This window comes from Hemiscyllium ocellatum, chromosome 34, assembly GCF_020745735.1.
Source record: "Hemiscyllium ocellatum isolate sHemOce1 chromosome 34, sHemOce1.pat.X.cur, whole genome shotgun sequence".
Lineage (NCBI taxonomy): Eukaryota > Metazoa > Chordata > Chondrichthyes > Orectolobiformes > Hemiscylliidae > Hemiscyllium > Hemiscyllium ocellatum.
In genome coordinates, this window is record NC_083434.1 from 9,724,893 (window position 1) to 9,739,154 (window position 14,262).

Genomic DNA, 14,262 nt, shown 5'->3' on the forward strand with positions numbered 1-14,262 from the left:
ACCTTTTCACCCAAAGCATGTTGGGAATCTGGAACTCAGTACTTATAAGGGTGGAAGAGGCAGAAGCCCTTATAATTTCAAGAAATATTCAGATGTGTTGTTGCAGTGCCAAGACATTCAAGGCTACAGGCCAAGTGCTGGATTTTAGGATTAGAATAGTCAAATGCTTGTGTTTGACTGGCACAGATTCAATAGACAGAATGGCCTTTGTTCTGTGCTGTAGATTTCTGTGACTCTATAACTGTTCCAAACCTGTTCTTTCCCAGGAAAGCCATAGGTATACTTCATAATTTACTCTTTGTGAGGACCTTTATGTATCATTATTGTTTTGTGTTTTGACTAAAAATGTCATAAGAAAAGCATTTTTTTAAAAAAATCATCTCCTGATGTGGGAATCTAGACAGTGGCTCTGGGAATAAGAGACCTTGAAATTAGCTAGCTGCGCTGTCCAAATATTGGGATTTGCCAATAACTGGCACTTTTGCCAGTATGTCCCACCATTTCAGATGTCTTTCTGGTTTGCATCAGGTGTTACAATGTTCACGAGAGGGCACAATTTATTACTGTTTCATAAAACAAAATTTCATTGAAACTGATAATAAAATCAGCAAATTGTATTGCTTTCTCATCGAGCCTCAAGGGAGGAATGAATGTTGACCGGCCTGCATTGGAATACTGAACTACCAATAGACTTTAATAAAAAAGCGGTTACCAAGACTGGTTTAAAAAAAAAGCCTTGTCAAGGTAACTGTTGATGAGAATGCATGATTCACATCAGTTCCAGTCTGGCATAAAATCAAAGTTGATGGTGACATTTCAGTGCAAATCTTTTCCCGAGGAGAATTTTTTGATTTTATTGTCACATGTATTTTACAGTAAGAATGCAATAATACAGGTGAAAAATTTTCATTTGTCATCACTGTGACATATTGTATTATAGGTCGCATTACTAACCCACTCACAAGTGCCTTAAGTTTATTCATTCGTAACTCCTTTCTTACCTACTCTCATTCACTCATAACTCCCTACTATAATAAAGTTTCATTTGTTCATTCATAAAACCATGAATGATAAGATAGACCAAATTAAAACATCCCTTTCTAATCAAAATAACCCTTTCAATCCCATTACTGCATTTTCACACCTTATCAGTCATTGCTATAAGCAGTGTTTAGGTCTATTTACCTCTGAATAAGTGTAGCATATTCAGAACAATACCAACCCCACCATCAAGTCTCCACAAAACATTATAATATTAATTAGCCCTTACCAACCGACTCTCGGACTGATAAGATTACACCAAACATTTCCCCCAATACATATGTACCTGTTAAATACCCTTCAACTGGGCTGTTATCTCATTAAGAAGCCAACTGTCATAACAGCACTGGTGTGAAATTGCATGAATGAATGAAACTCACATTAGCAAATAGTACAAATCTCACATCGGCTGTGGTAATCAGTTTAATATCTTTTATTCTTAAATACAGGTACAATTTCTAACTTATTTAAAGCATGTCAGCCTAGTAAATGTTTTACTAATGTTTACTAACAGTTAAAACAAAAGGATTAACACCTCTTAATTATACAAGCAGACAGGACAATCACACTTAATCCTATCAGGAGTAGCAGCTAGTATTTAGCACATGTTTTAATCAATCTCCTGTCTCCCAGGACAGACGCCTGTCAAACCATTGTGTATTATAGATAAAACAATGTAACACCAGAGTAATGGAATTTTAATATATGTAAGAACTGTGCATAAAGAGGCTAGTGTAAGATCTGTATTTTGTGATTCTATTGCCACCTTGAAATTATGCTTCTTGTGGTTGCTGAATAAAGAGGCTATTTTGTCCACTCACCAATTTCGATCATTATTTGAAGACGATCCCACACCACAAATTGGTGCCCTTTTAAATAATTTAAGAATAGAGACAAAAAAAAATTCAGAAAGGCATTGTGATCCACATGCACAAGAAAGGTTTAATTGAAGAAATAGATCAAATAATTGTGAAATTTGAGAATAGGGGACTATCAAAGAAAGAACTTTGCTTCTCTGGGATTTGTTCATATCCCACCTTGTCAACAGTGTAGTCTGTGTTATACAATCAACCAAAACCAACTTAGCAGTTATATCTGGCCTTATGAATGTAGTTCAGCCCTTGGAAATGTGCAAAAATAAACTTATCTAGGACAGCATCTGAAATATTTGCAACAACTGCAAACATCTGAAGATAAACAATTTCACTAAAGGCAGAAATATGTGACCATCCTTGCAAGCAGTTGTGTCATAGCGTCATGGAAATGGGGAATGAATTTGATCCTAAAATTGTCACAAAGTTAATTTCTAACATTGCTCTTGGTATATGTGACATTCAGTTACTTATGCAACAATAATGCCAAAGTTAATGGGGTACTGAAGATGTTAATGGGGTACTGAAGATGCTAAGCTCAGGGACGAATCAAATTTTGATATTATACAACAAAGCTACTCGTTGTATATTTTATGGATCCAAGCAGAGACAGCACTAGTGTCTATGAACATAAGTTTCATTTACTGGGCTTTAAAATACTTACATTACTGTTTTCTGAGACCCCCCCCCCCCAATGAAGCATGAAGAGGATCAAGAGTAAACAGACCACAACATGATAATCAAAAACTTAACAATTGAATACTACATTTTTTTCCCTTTGGAAAACTCAAATACCTTATTTTAAAAACCATTGAAGGAACGGATATTTGTACGTAAAGTTATTTAGTAGAATTCAGTTTGTCTAGTTTGACCAAGTACAGAAATCATATCTGTATTGAGACATCAAAGTTTCTGTTGTGATGAGCAAATTTGAGGTTGGAGTTCTGTGTGATCGACTAATGAAAATGATAGTCAACCTGATTGCAAGGACCTACAAGATATTCAATCTTGAAGTTAATACTGATGATCCTGATTCTGACGATCTGTCAATGACTAGATCTTAAAATGGCTTAACATTGTAGTCAGCACTTGATAATCAGTGCAGAGACTGAATCTTTGACCAATGTGGTACATGTGCCAGTGTCGACAGGTATACGTGTAAACTAATACTTCCTGCACTTCAGTAAAATATTTGCATTCCGTTTCTGACATCATGTACATCATGTAAGTGATTTGTTTTTGCTTCCTTTGTGTTCTGTGTTAGTACAGCTGCAAGCATATTTTCAGATGTACCAGTTGTGACAAACATTTCCACATGTGAAGAACTGTGAGGACTGGGGTGCAGATGTAGTCTTCATCTTTAATGTGCCAAATATGGTTGTTGTGCGATTGTTAATTCTCATTGGGTGTCTTTGCACAGTAGTTTCTGATGAGCCTCCATGATCTCTGAGGATTTGGAATGAATTTGTGACAGAAGTGGCACAGTGGCACTGTGGTTAGCACTGCTGCCTCACAGCACCAGAGACCCAGGTTCAATTTCTGCCTTAGGCAACTGACTGTGTGGAGTTTGCACATTCTCCCCATGTCTGTGTGGGTTTGCTCCGGTTTCCTCTCACAGTCCAAAAATGTGCATGTTAGGTAATTGACCATGCTAAATTGCCTGTAGTATTGGGTGTAGGGGAATGGGTTTGGGTGGGTTGCACTTTGGTAGGTTGGTGTGGACTTGTTGGGCTGAAGGGCCTTGTTCCACAATGTAGGTATCTAAAAAAAGGTTTCGTATCCTATGACAAAATTAGCTCCAACACTTCATGTTGAAATCCTTCAAAATCATTCTGATCACTATCTGAATCACCAAACAATTCATTCCAATTTTAGTTTTCCATTGTTCTTTACGAGATTATGTGAGTTTGAATACAGGCATTCTTCACTGTGCTTAATTAAATTTTTTAAACATTGCCAGGTTATTACCATCTCCAGTAAGAGACAATCTTACCACTCTTTGACATTTAATGGTGTTACCATCACTGAATCCCTCACTATCAATATCCTGGGGATTGCTGTTGACCAGAAACTCAACTGGACTCACCATAAAACTCCATTGGCCATGGAGGTCAGAGGTTAGGAATACAGCAGCAAATAACTAACCTCCTGACTCCCCAGAGCTTGTCCACCATCTACAAGGCGCAAGTCAGGAACGTGATGGAAAACTCATCACTTGCCTGGATGAGTGTAGCTCCAACAACACTCAGAAAGTTTGACACCATCCAGGACAAAGCAGCCTACTTGATTCCCACCACACCCACAAGCATCCACTCCCTCGGCCACTGATTCCCAGTAACAGCAATGTACTATCAACAAGATGTCTTGTAGAAATTCCCTAAAGATTCTTTGACAATAGGTTGCAAATCCGAAACCACTTCCATCTAGAAGGGCAAGGGCAGCAGATATACAGGAACAGTACCACTTGCAAGGTCCCCTCCAAGACATTCACCTCCTGACTTGGAAATATATTGCCATTCCTTCACTTTCCTACCAAAGTCCCGAAATTCTCTGCTTAATGGTATTGTGAGTCAATCTATAGCATGTGGACTATGGTTGTTCAAGAAGGCAGCTTCCCCACCGACTTCTCATGGGTAACTACGGATGGTCAGTTAATGCTGGCCAAGTGGCAACCCTCATATTCAACAAGAGAATAAAAAGATTGGGTGTGGACCTAGCTAAGAAAACAAGCTGTTGAAAGAGATGGAACCCAGAGCTGAAGTGTGGAGAAATCATTTTAAAGCACTGCAAGTAGTAATGATGATCTCTTCATGGTTAGGAATGAATTTACAGTCATAGAGTCATAGAGATGTACAGCATGGAAACAGACCCTTTGGTCCAACCCGTCCATGCCGACCATATATCCCAACCCAATCTAGTCCCATCTGCCAGCACCTGGCCCATTTCCCTCCAAACCCTTCCTATTCATATACCCATCCAAATGCCTCTTAAATGTTGCAATTGTACCAGCCTCCCCCACAGCCTCTGGCAGCTAATTCCATACATGTACCACCATCTGCGTGAAAAAGTTGCCCCTTAGGTCTCTTTTATATCTCTCCCTTCTCACCCTAAACCTCTGCCCTCTAGTTCTGGACACCCCAACCCCAGGGAAAAGACTTTGTCTATTTATCCTATCCATGCCCCTCATAATTTTGTAAACCTCTATAAGGTCACCCCTCAGCCTCCGACGCTCCAGAGAAAACAGCCCCAGCCTGTTCAGCCTCTCCCTGTAGCTCAGATCCTCCAACCCTGGCAACATCCTTGTAAATCTTTTCTGAACCCTTTCAAGTTTCACAACATCTTTCCGACATGAAGGAGGCCAGAATTGCACGCAATATCCCAACAGTGGTCTAACAAATGTCCTGTACAACCACAACATGACCTCTCAACTCCTGTACTCAATACTCTGACCAATCAAGGAAAGCATACCAGATGCCTTCTTCACTATCCTATCTACTTGCATCTCCACTTTCAAGGAGCCTGCACTCCAAGGTCTCTTTGTTCAGCAACACTCCCTAGGACCTTACCATTAAGTGTATAAGTCCTGCTAAGATTTGCTTTCCCAAAATGCAGCACCTCGCATTTGTGTCAAATATTATTAATGCCAATGTTCACTCTAGCCAGGGTTGTCATGACTTTAACGTTGTGTTTAGGCTTTGCTCCAGAATGTGATCACAACTGAAACTGATCAATGAAGGAGTTTTTAATTCAAGGCATCCAGTAGGGATCAGAATGGCTGAACTCAATATTGGTTCCAGAGACTTCAGAAAGCAAAAAAATGGAAGTGAGGCTTTGTTTTAATATTTCAAGGAGCATAGCAAATGTACAATTATTTTAAATGAACTATATTTTGTGAACAAAAGCAAATTACTGTGGATGCTGGCCTCTGAAACCAGAAGAGAAAATGCTGGAAAATCTCATCAGGTCTGGCAGCATCTATAAGGAGAGAAAAGAGCTGACGTTTCAAGTCTAACTGACCCTTTGTCAAAGGGTCAGTTAGACTCGAAATATCAGCTCTTTTCTTTATAGATGCTGCCAGACCTGCTGAGCTTTTCCAGCATTTTCTCTTACATTTTGTGAATTTTGTTTACTTGTTTGTTCTGTTGTTAAATCATTTATTTTCAGTTATGTGGGAGCATGCATCTTTTGGAGGGTAAATGTTCATTATTGAGGAGAGTCAGATGGTGGCTAATGTTCCTTCTAAGTTTTCTTTATTTTCACAGGCTCGAAGCTCCTCTGAAGACTGTGTTGAAATTTATGGAGTGAGAGGGGCAGCTATGGTACATAATGTTTCCCAAATCCAGAAGCAAAGTCAGTCCCAAATGGACATTTTATAGAGGTCAGCCCACAGCCAAAATGTACAACCTTAGCGATATGACGATAGATATTTCCAACCCTTAGCACAAGGATGTTCTAATTTCAAGAGCCGTCCAATTCCAACAATGCCAGAATGTGGCAATGGAAACCTTTTGAGGCTATAAGCAAACCCACAGAGATTGTCAGTTGGATCTAGCTAGAACCCTGGCATTTTTGGCAGGGAGCTTGCAAGGAGCCTAGTGGGCGGCACGGTGGCACAGTGGTTAGCACTGCTGCCTCACAGCGCCTGTAGACCCGGGTTCAATTCCCGACTCAGGCGACTGACTGTGTGGAGTTTGCACGTTCTCCCCGTGTCTGCGTGGGTTTCCTCCGGGTGCTCCGGTTTCCTCCCACAGTCCAAAGATGTGCGGGTCAGGTGAATTGGCCATGCTAAATTGCCCGTAGTGTTAGGTAAGGGGTAAATGTAGGGGTATGGGTGGGTTGCGCTTCGGCGGGTCGGTGTGGACTTGTTGGGCCGAAGGGCCTGTTTCCACACTGTAAGTCTAATCTATTAAGGAGCAGGGTGAGGCATAGGATTTGATGGTCAGATGAGAATTGGCAAACAGCAGTTACATCGGAATGTACTCCTGACACATACAGGATGCATGTACCGTCTTTCATATACGTTTATGTAGGTATGTTGGACTATCATTTTAAGAGTCCAATCATGTGATGTTCTTTGCCTATATTCATCACGTTACTGCACTCCAAAAATTTTTGGTGGGCAAAAGCCAAATTCAAAGGGCTGAGAAATGATAAATGATTCTTTCAATTTCTGTGAACCATTGTATATATGATTGCAAATACTGTACATGTTTTTATTGCATTTCATTTTTTATTGTGTGTTTATCTAAGTTTGTTGGACTATTGCTTTAAGAGTCTGATCATCGACATTTTGGAGGAAAGCATCTTAATATGAGCCTTGCCTGCCGAATGGTCACGTTGTAATATAAAGCTTCTGCTGTTGTGAAACACTTTGGCCTTCCATCCTTCTTGAAATGTTGACATTACTACCTCCCACTTCCTTACCACCCTTCAACCAGCTGAATTAAGAAAGTGCTTTTAAACTTCTACCTGTCTGCTGTAGCTACAGTATTGTAGCATGGCAATGTAATATTGCGATCATTTGGCTTGTTAAGAATTTCAATTTCCATTAGTTACTTTTGAAAACATGATTGGTGGGTAAGTTGTCGGTGTCAGCACCCACCAGCCTTTGGGGATTTGTCATGGATGGATGGGAAGGCAGTGGACTAGCCACCTGACACTTTAAATGAAAACATGTCCAGCAGAGAGCCATAAAATTCAGCCATATATTTTTGACTGTAAACAGTTTTCATTTTAAAAGAAAAGCAAAATATTGAGAATGATGGAAATCTGAAATAAGAAATGCTAGAGAAACTCCAGAACAAGAGAATGAGAAGAAGAGTCATTGGATTCGAAATGTTTACTCTTATTCTCGTTCCACAGATGCCTCCAAACTTGCCAAGCTTATTCACATTTTCTGTTATTATTCCATTTTAAAGATCATAACTTTTGCTGGAAATTTCTCCTGAAGAAATTGTGAGCTGTCTGTCTATTTCAGTTTTCTGACTGCATGGCTGCACACATGTGTATCTGAGAGAGAACATAGTGATGGATTGTGATACTTTTTTAAGCTAGAATACGATGGCCAGGCTATTACTTATCAGAAACCCTGGCTATAACTTAGATCTATTTAGATACTAGGCATGTTATATACAATGTACTCCTTTACATTGGGGAGACAGGCCGCCTACTTGCAGAACTTTTCAGGGAACACCTCTGGGACACCCGCACCAACCAACCCGACCGCCCCATGGCTGAACACTTTAGCTCCCCTCCCACTCCGCCAATGACATGCAGGTCCTTGGCCTCCTCCATTGCCAGACCCTGGCGACATGACGCCTGGAGGAAGAGCACCTCATCTTCCGCCTAGGAACCCTCCAACCACACGGGATGAATGTAGATTTCTCCAGCTTCCTCATTTCCCCTCCCCCCTCACCTTATCTCAGTCCCGACCTTCGGATTCAGCACCGCCCTCTTGACCTGCAATCTTCTTCCCGACCTCTCCGCCCCCACCCCCTCTCCGGCCTATCACCCTCACCCTCACCTCCTTCCATCTATCGTATTCCCAGCGCCCCTCCCACAAATTCCCCCCTACCTTTTATCGCAACCTGCTTGGCACACCAGCCTCATTCCTGAAGAAGGGCTTATGCCCGAAACGTCGATTCTCCAGCTCCTCGGATGCTGCCTGGCCTGCTGTGTTTTTCCAGCACCATATTGTTCAACTCTGGTACTCCAGCATCTGCAGTCCTCACTTTCTCCTGTATTATGGTACATTCTGACTTGGGGACATGGAAATAATTTGCAAAAATAGTGTTTGATCCAGAACCTGAGCAAGACATGTAGTGGAACCCCAAATTAGTGGAATCACTCTATATATGCAGGTTTGCTTGTAGAATTCTAAAACCTACAGTGTGAAAGGTGTCAATTTTGCATCTGTGCCTCTGTTTGCTTTTTGTACTGACTTCTAAATCCCCTCTTTATGTGCACAACCTTGAAAAGACCTAATCCTGGAGTACATTTTTAAATTATTTATGGAATCAACTTCTGCTATCTTTTCATGGTGAACATTCCAGAGGTTATTGAATCTGAATTTTTAAAAAATCCTACATTTTCCCTCTAGATCTTTTGCCAATGACTTTTAAATCTGTAACTTCTAGTTTTTGAGCCCCTCACCAGAAAGACCGGTTCTGTCAAATCTCTCCTTAATTTGAAAACCTTGATTAGGTCATCTCTGAACCTTCTCTTGGATCAAGAATCAGTCTGTCTTTTCTAGCCTCTCCTCATGATTGATGTTGCTTATCCTTGGTAAACCTCTGGACCCTTCCAGAAGCTTTCTCAAATAGAACAGAATCAAATAGCAATTTATTGTCACTTGTATTTATGAAAATACAGTGAGATGTGTATAAATCAGTTTGGCACCATTTTAATTATAGAAATTTAAAAATCAAAGTTCATCTTTTGTTCCCTCCACAGTTGTATGATGAATCCTTATCACTGCATATCATGTGGTATAAGCTAGCAGGATTTGGGTCCATATAACCTGCTACTACCATATTTTAGGTAGGGATCCACAAACCTGTTTTGTTCAGAATCACAGAATTCTTACAGTGTGGGAAGAGGTCATTCGTTGAGTCCACACCAACCCTCTGAAGAGCATCCCACCCGTACCTAGCCCCTTACCCTATCTCTGTAACTTCATATTTACATGGCCAATCAATTTTTGACTGTGGAAGGAAACCAAATTGGTTGAAATTCACACAGACGCAGGAGAATGAGCAAACTCCACACCGTGACCCAAGGTGAACCCGGGTTCCTGGCGCTGAGACAGCAGTACTAGCTACTGTGCCTCTGTGCCATCCAGCTTTGTTCAAAGGGTCTCTAGAAAACTAATGGGTAGACCAATAAGAAGTGGCTCTTATCTCTAACAAGGTATACTCAAATGTAGTATAGCCATCAGATACACCCGAGAAGGAATATCTGTGAAGCTCCGAGAATGTACCATCAAAATGTTCCTCCCATCTTCCATAAGTGCAGATACATTCACTTGGGTGTGTAATCAATCCTGAATAGGCTCAGGGACAACTGCTGGTGAGCTTGGCACTGACATGGGCCTTATAGCTAGTGAATGAAATCATGACCAAGCTCTCTAAAACCCAGAGGATAGCTGGAGAACAGGTCCCTGCTGAGCACACTATGATGATGAGTCTCTGGATATGGACATGAATGAACCAATGGAATGCATGAAAAGCAGAGGAATGTTAGGCAGAGGCGTCAGAGATTATGTGGAGACTGGAACAAGATGCCTTGGAGTCTGGTCAAGGTTTGTCTGACGTAGTAGTTCTGGCATAGCAGCCTCCATAGTGACGGCCACTGCCCTGGGAAGTCAGGTCCAGCAGAGCAAATAAAGGGAACTTCAATCTATTATTCAAGCTATAGGTGCATGGATGAATTCATTCAATGGCGAGGTGAGGCCTCCCTACAAGTGCTACATCCCTTCAAAGTGTGAAGGTGGTGCCATTGTGCCCTGACAGGGAGGAGGACTGACAGCCAGATATCCAAGAATTCTTATCCTAGGATACTTGGACAGAGAAGTGCCTCTCCACCTTCATCTGTCTGTGACCTAATAATCTCAAGGAGGGTAGGCCAAGAAAATTACACCTGTGCAGGCATCCCACAGCAGGTCTCACTGCTCTAGCTCCTAAACGACCAGAATTCAACCACTAAAATCACCTGAAGCATTCTGTCAAAGTGGTCAGCAGGCTTCCTCAAGCTTAGCTGCAGCTGTCAAGGTAGTACCCAGCTGTAGCAGTAAGAAAAGAAAGAATAAAGAACATTAACATTTTCTTTTGGACGTGCAGCTGTCTATGTTATGTGGAACCAAGTATTTCACAAACATAACACTTTGCACCACATTAATGAAGTTTCTTTCTCACTGTCAAGGCTTCTAAATGTTTCCGTTATGTGCAAGATGGATTAACCATGGGAAATGTTGGATTGCAGTGATAGGGTAGCGAATTGGGTCTGGAAGGAATGATGTTCAGAGGAGCAATGTGGACTTGATGGACTGAATGGCCTGCTTCCACACTGCTGGGATTCTGATTCTATGAGACTCATGATTCTTTGCAACTGTCTCCCTGAAAAAAAAACAGTGAACGCAGAGTCTTTGAATATTTCTGAGCAGAGGTGGACAGATTCAAATTAAGTAAGTGGTGAAAGGTTAAAAGGCTGTGTGAATGTGGACTTAATCATATAATCAGATCAACCGTGATCTTCTTAAATGTTGCAGCAGGCTCGAGGAGCTGAGTGGCCTGTTCCTGATCCTGTGTTTTAATCTACATCTACCTGCTGATCTAAGGGTCCAGCTGGATTTCCAAGCCATTATTATCCAGGATCCCTGTTTCTACTGAACTTCTAGGTTGTAACCCTTGTGGATTTTGATGAGAAGACATTGGAACTGTAGTATTGCACTTGTAAGAAGGGGGGTTGAATAACTTAGTTGGTTGGACAGCTGGTTTACAATTTACAGTAATACTAAGAGTGTGGGTTCAGCTGCACCAGCTGAGGTTATGATGAGGGATTGTCCTTCTCAACCTCTCCCCTTGTCTGAGGTGTGGTGACCCTCAGGTTATACCATTACCAGTCATCTCTCTCTCATTTAAGAGCAGCCCTGTGGTCCAGTAGGACTGTGGCAACTTTATCTTTACCTGTAATTTGTTCCCTACAAATTGTTTCCACAGGCTTCTGAACAGTTTGGACTGCAAAGTATTTATCAAACAAATATGGTGGAATCTCTAGATGCCAAATACCCGTGCCAGCATTTCACTTTCAGTATTGGAGTTATTTTCCTGTGCCATTGTCATGGGTTTTGGATCTGAATGTGACACATTAGTTGTCCTGCAGCAGACCCATACCAGGGCCTTTTGACAGGTGTCTATTTTCAGAGTGGTAATGTTAGAGAGTTTACTGAAGTACACGTTGTCTCTTGATATAAGACACAGCATTGAAATAATATATAGAGATGACCAAAATAAGGCGTTTTTTCTCCAGTTATGAAACCAGCTGAGCAATGGTCAAGCATAGTGCTGTATCCAAACCTAGCAAATTTATGTAGATCTTTCACTGCTCAACAGAGTGATGTCAAGAGGAATCCACCGAATGTCTACCCGAGTTAATGAGAGTTCAACAAAATTATCCAAAAGTTTGTTTCTCATGAACCTCCATGCATTTTGCCAGGTGCTATTGATAACCAATCAAGATGGTGACACAGTGGTTAGCACTGCTGCCTCACAGCGCCAGAGACCCGGGTTCAGTTCCCACCTCAGGCGACTGACTGTGTGGAGTTTGCACATTCTCCCCGTGTTTGTGTGGGTTTCCTTCGGGTGCTCCCGTTTCTTCCCACAGTCCAGAAATGTGCATGTTAGGTGAACTGGCCATGCTAAATTGCCCAAAGTGTTAGGTGAAGGGGTAAATGTAGGGGAATGGGTGTGGGTGGGTTGTGCTTCGGCGGGTCGGTGTAGACTTGTTGGGCCTAAGGGCCTGTTTCCACAGTGTAAGTAATCTAATTGCTTACCACATTTGTTTGGAAAGTTTTGCTTCACCAGATTAACATTGGGATCACTTTGGTCCTCATCATTGTCCAAAGGAATATGTTCAATATCGTATAATGTCTTCAAATAGTCATATGCCACATGGTAACATATTGATACTTAGGAAACAGGGGGACACGATTAGAGTCCTAAAGCAATTACCTGTGGAAGGGATCATCCAAAATGTGTATTTTCTTCTTGCTACATTATCAACAATGATGGTAAACCTAAAGAAGACTAAAGTCCTTTCAGGATTTTGCTACTTCAAACTCAGTTCATGACTCCCAACATCTTTAGAAGATGTTAAACCAGTTGGTGATTGCTTTTGTCTCACTTAGCAACTACCACAGAACCCTGACACATTCTGCAAGAAAGCGCAAGAATGCGGCTGCATCAATTGAATGCTTTTCACAGGATCAAGGACATGTCGTGTCATAGATGTCCTAGCTTAATACAAGTTGGCCTTTCCGATTATTACAGCAGCTAAGGCTTTAGTTGCAGTCTTAGGAGCAGTGCTTTTCCAGTAGAAACCAGTTGGTTGTCATAAACTGGTCGATTATACATTATAAGCATTATCAGTCACGGTAAATTGTGCAGGGCCATTTCTGTGGTTCTGGCAGCTAACATCATCCCCTGAAATAAACTGTCTCTCTTGCTTAGAGGAAGCAGGTGGCCTGCATTTGCATTCACTACACTCCTTCTCTTCTCTCTCTCTCTCTGTCCCCCTTTCTCCTTTCTTCTGTTGGGGCCTTTCTCTCCTTTAGCTTCTGCTTTTAATCATAATTCAAAGTTTCATTTCCTTCCTCCTTTTTGTTCTGATCTGGCTATTCTTTCCCTTTCTTTTTCCCTTTCCATTGCCTTTAATTCCAGCTGCTTCACTTACAATCAAACATTAGCCATTTCCAAAGATTCCGATTGTATTCCTGACAACTGTAAATCCTGTGCAATTGCCACAACTATCTCCACTTTCCTCACAGGCAACTCCAACTCCAGTTTTTTTGCCAATTCTGGAAGCTTTGCTTAGATTTAGATCTTAGATTACTTACAGTGTGGAAACAGGCCCTTCGGCCCAACAAGTCCACACCGACCTGCCGAAGCGCAACCCACCCAGACCCATTCCCCTACATTTACCCCTGCACCTCCATTGCTCCAGTTTAAAAAAAATACCCAAAGCCTCATAAGCTCTTTACTGGATTCAAATAGGCAACTTGTTGTCTCTGTCTTTAAACCTCTCTTCAAAAAAACACAGGACAATATGTACTTCCTAAAGCCACAGTATCATCACATCACCACCCTGTTTACCTCCCACTCCACTAACTGTGCAACTGTACCCTTCGGTCTCTTTTTTTCAGCCACACTCTCCAGGACCGTATCATTAACTATATAGGTTCTGCCCTCGTTTGCCATACCAAAAGGCAACACCTCACATATTTGTCTAAATTACACTCCATCTGCCATATCCCTTTACTGTGAATAGCCTCTCCCAATCAACTTGTGAAAGTTCTTGCCTGATACTATCAAAATTGACCTTACTCCAATTTAGGATTTCAACTTTTACATCAGGTCTGTCTTTTCCATAACTATTTTACAACTCACAAAAGAATTATATCAGTTTCTAATGTAGTGAGTGCTGATGCAGCTTATCTCAGAAATGGTTTGGAGATGTCGGTGTTGGACTGGGGTGTACAAAGTTAAAAATCACACAACACCAGGTTATAGTCCAACAGGTTTAATTGGAAGCACTAGCTTTTGGAGCACTGCTTCTTCGTCAGGTGGTTGTGACA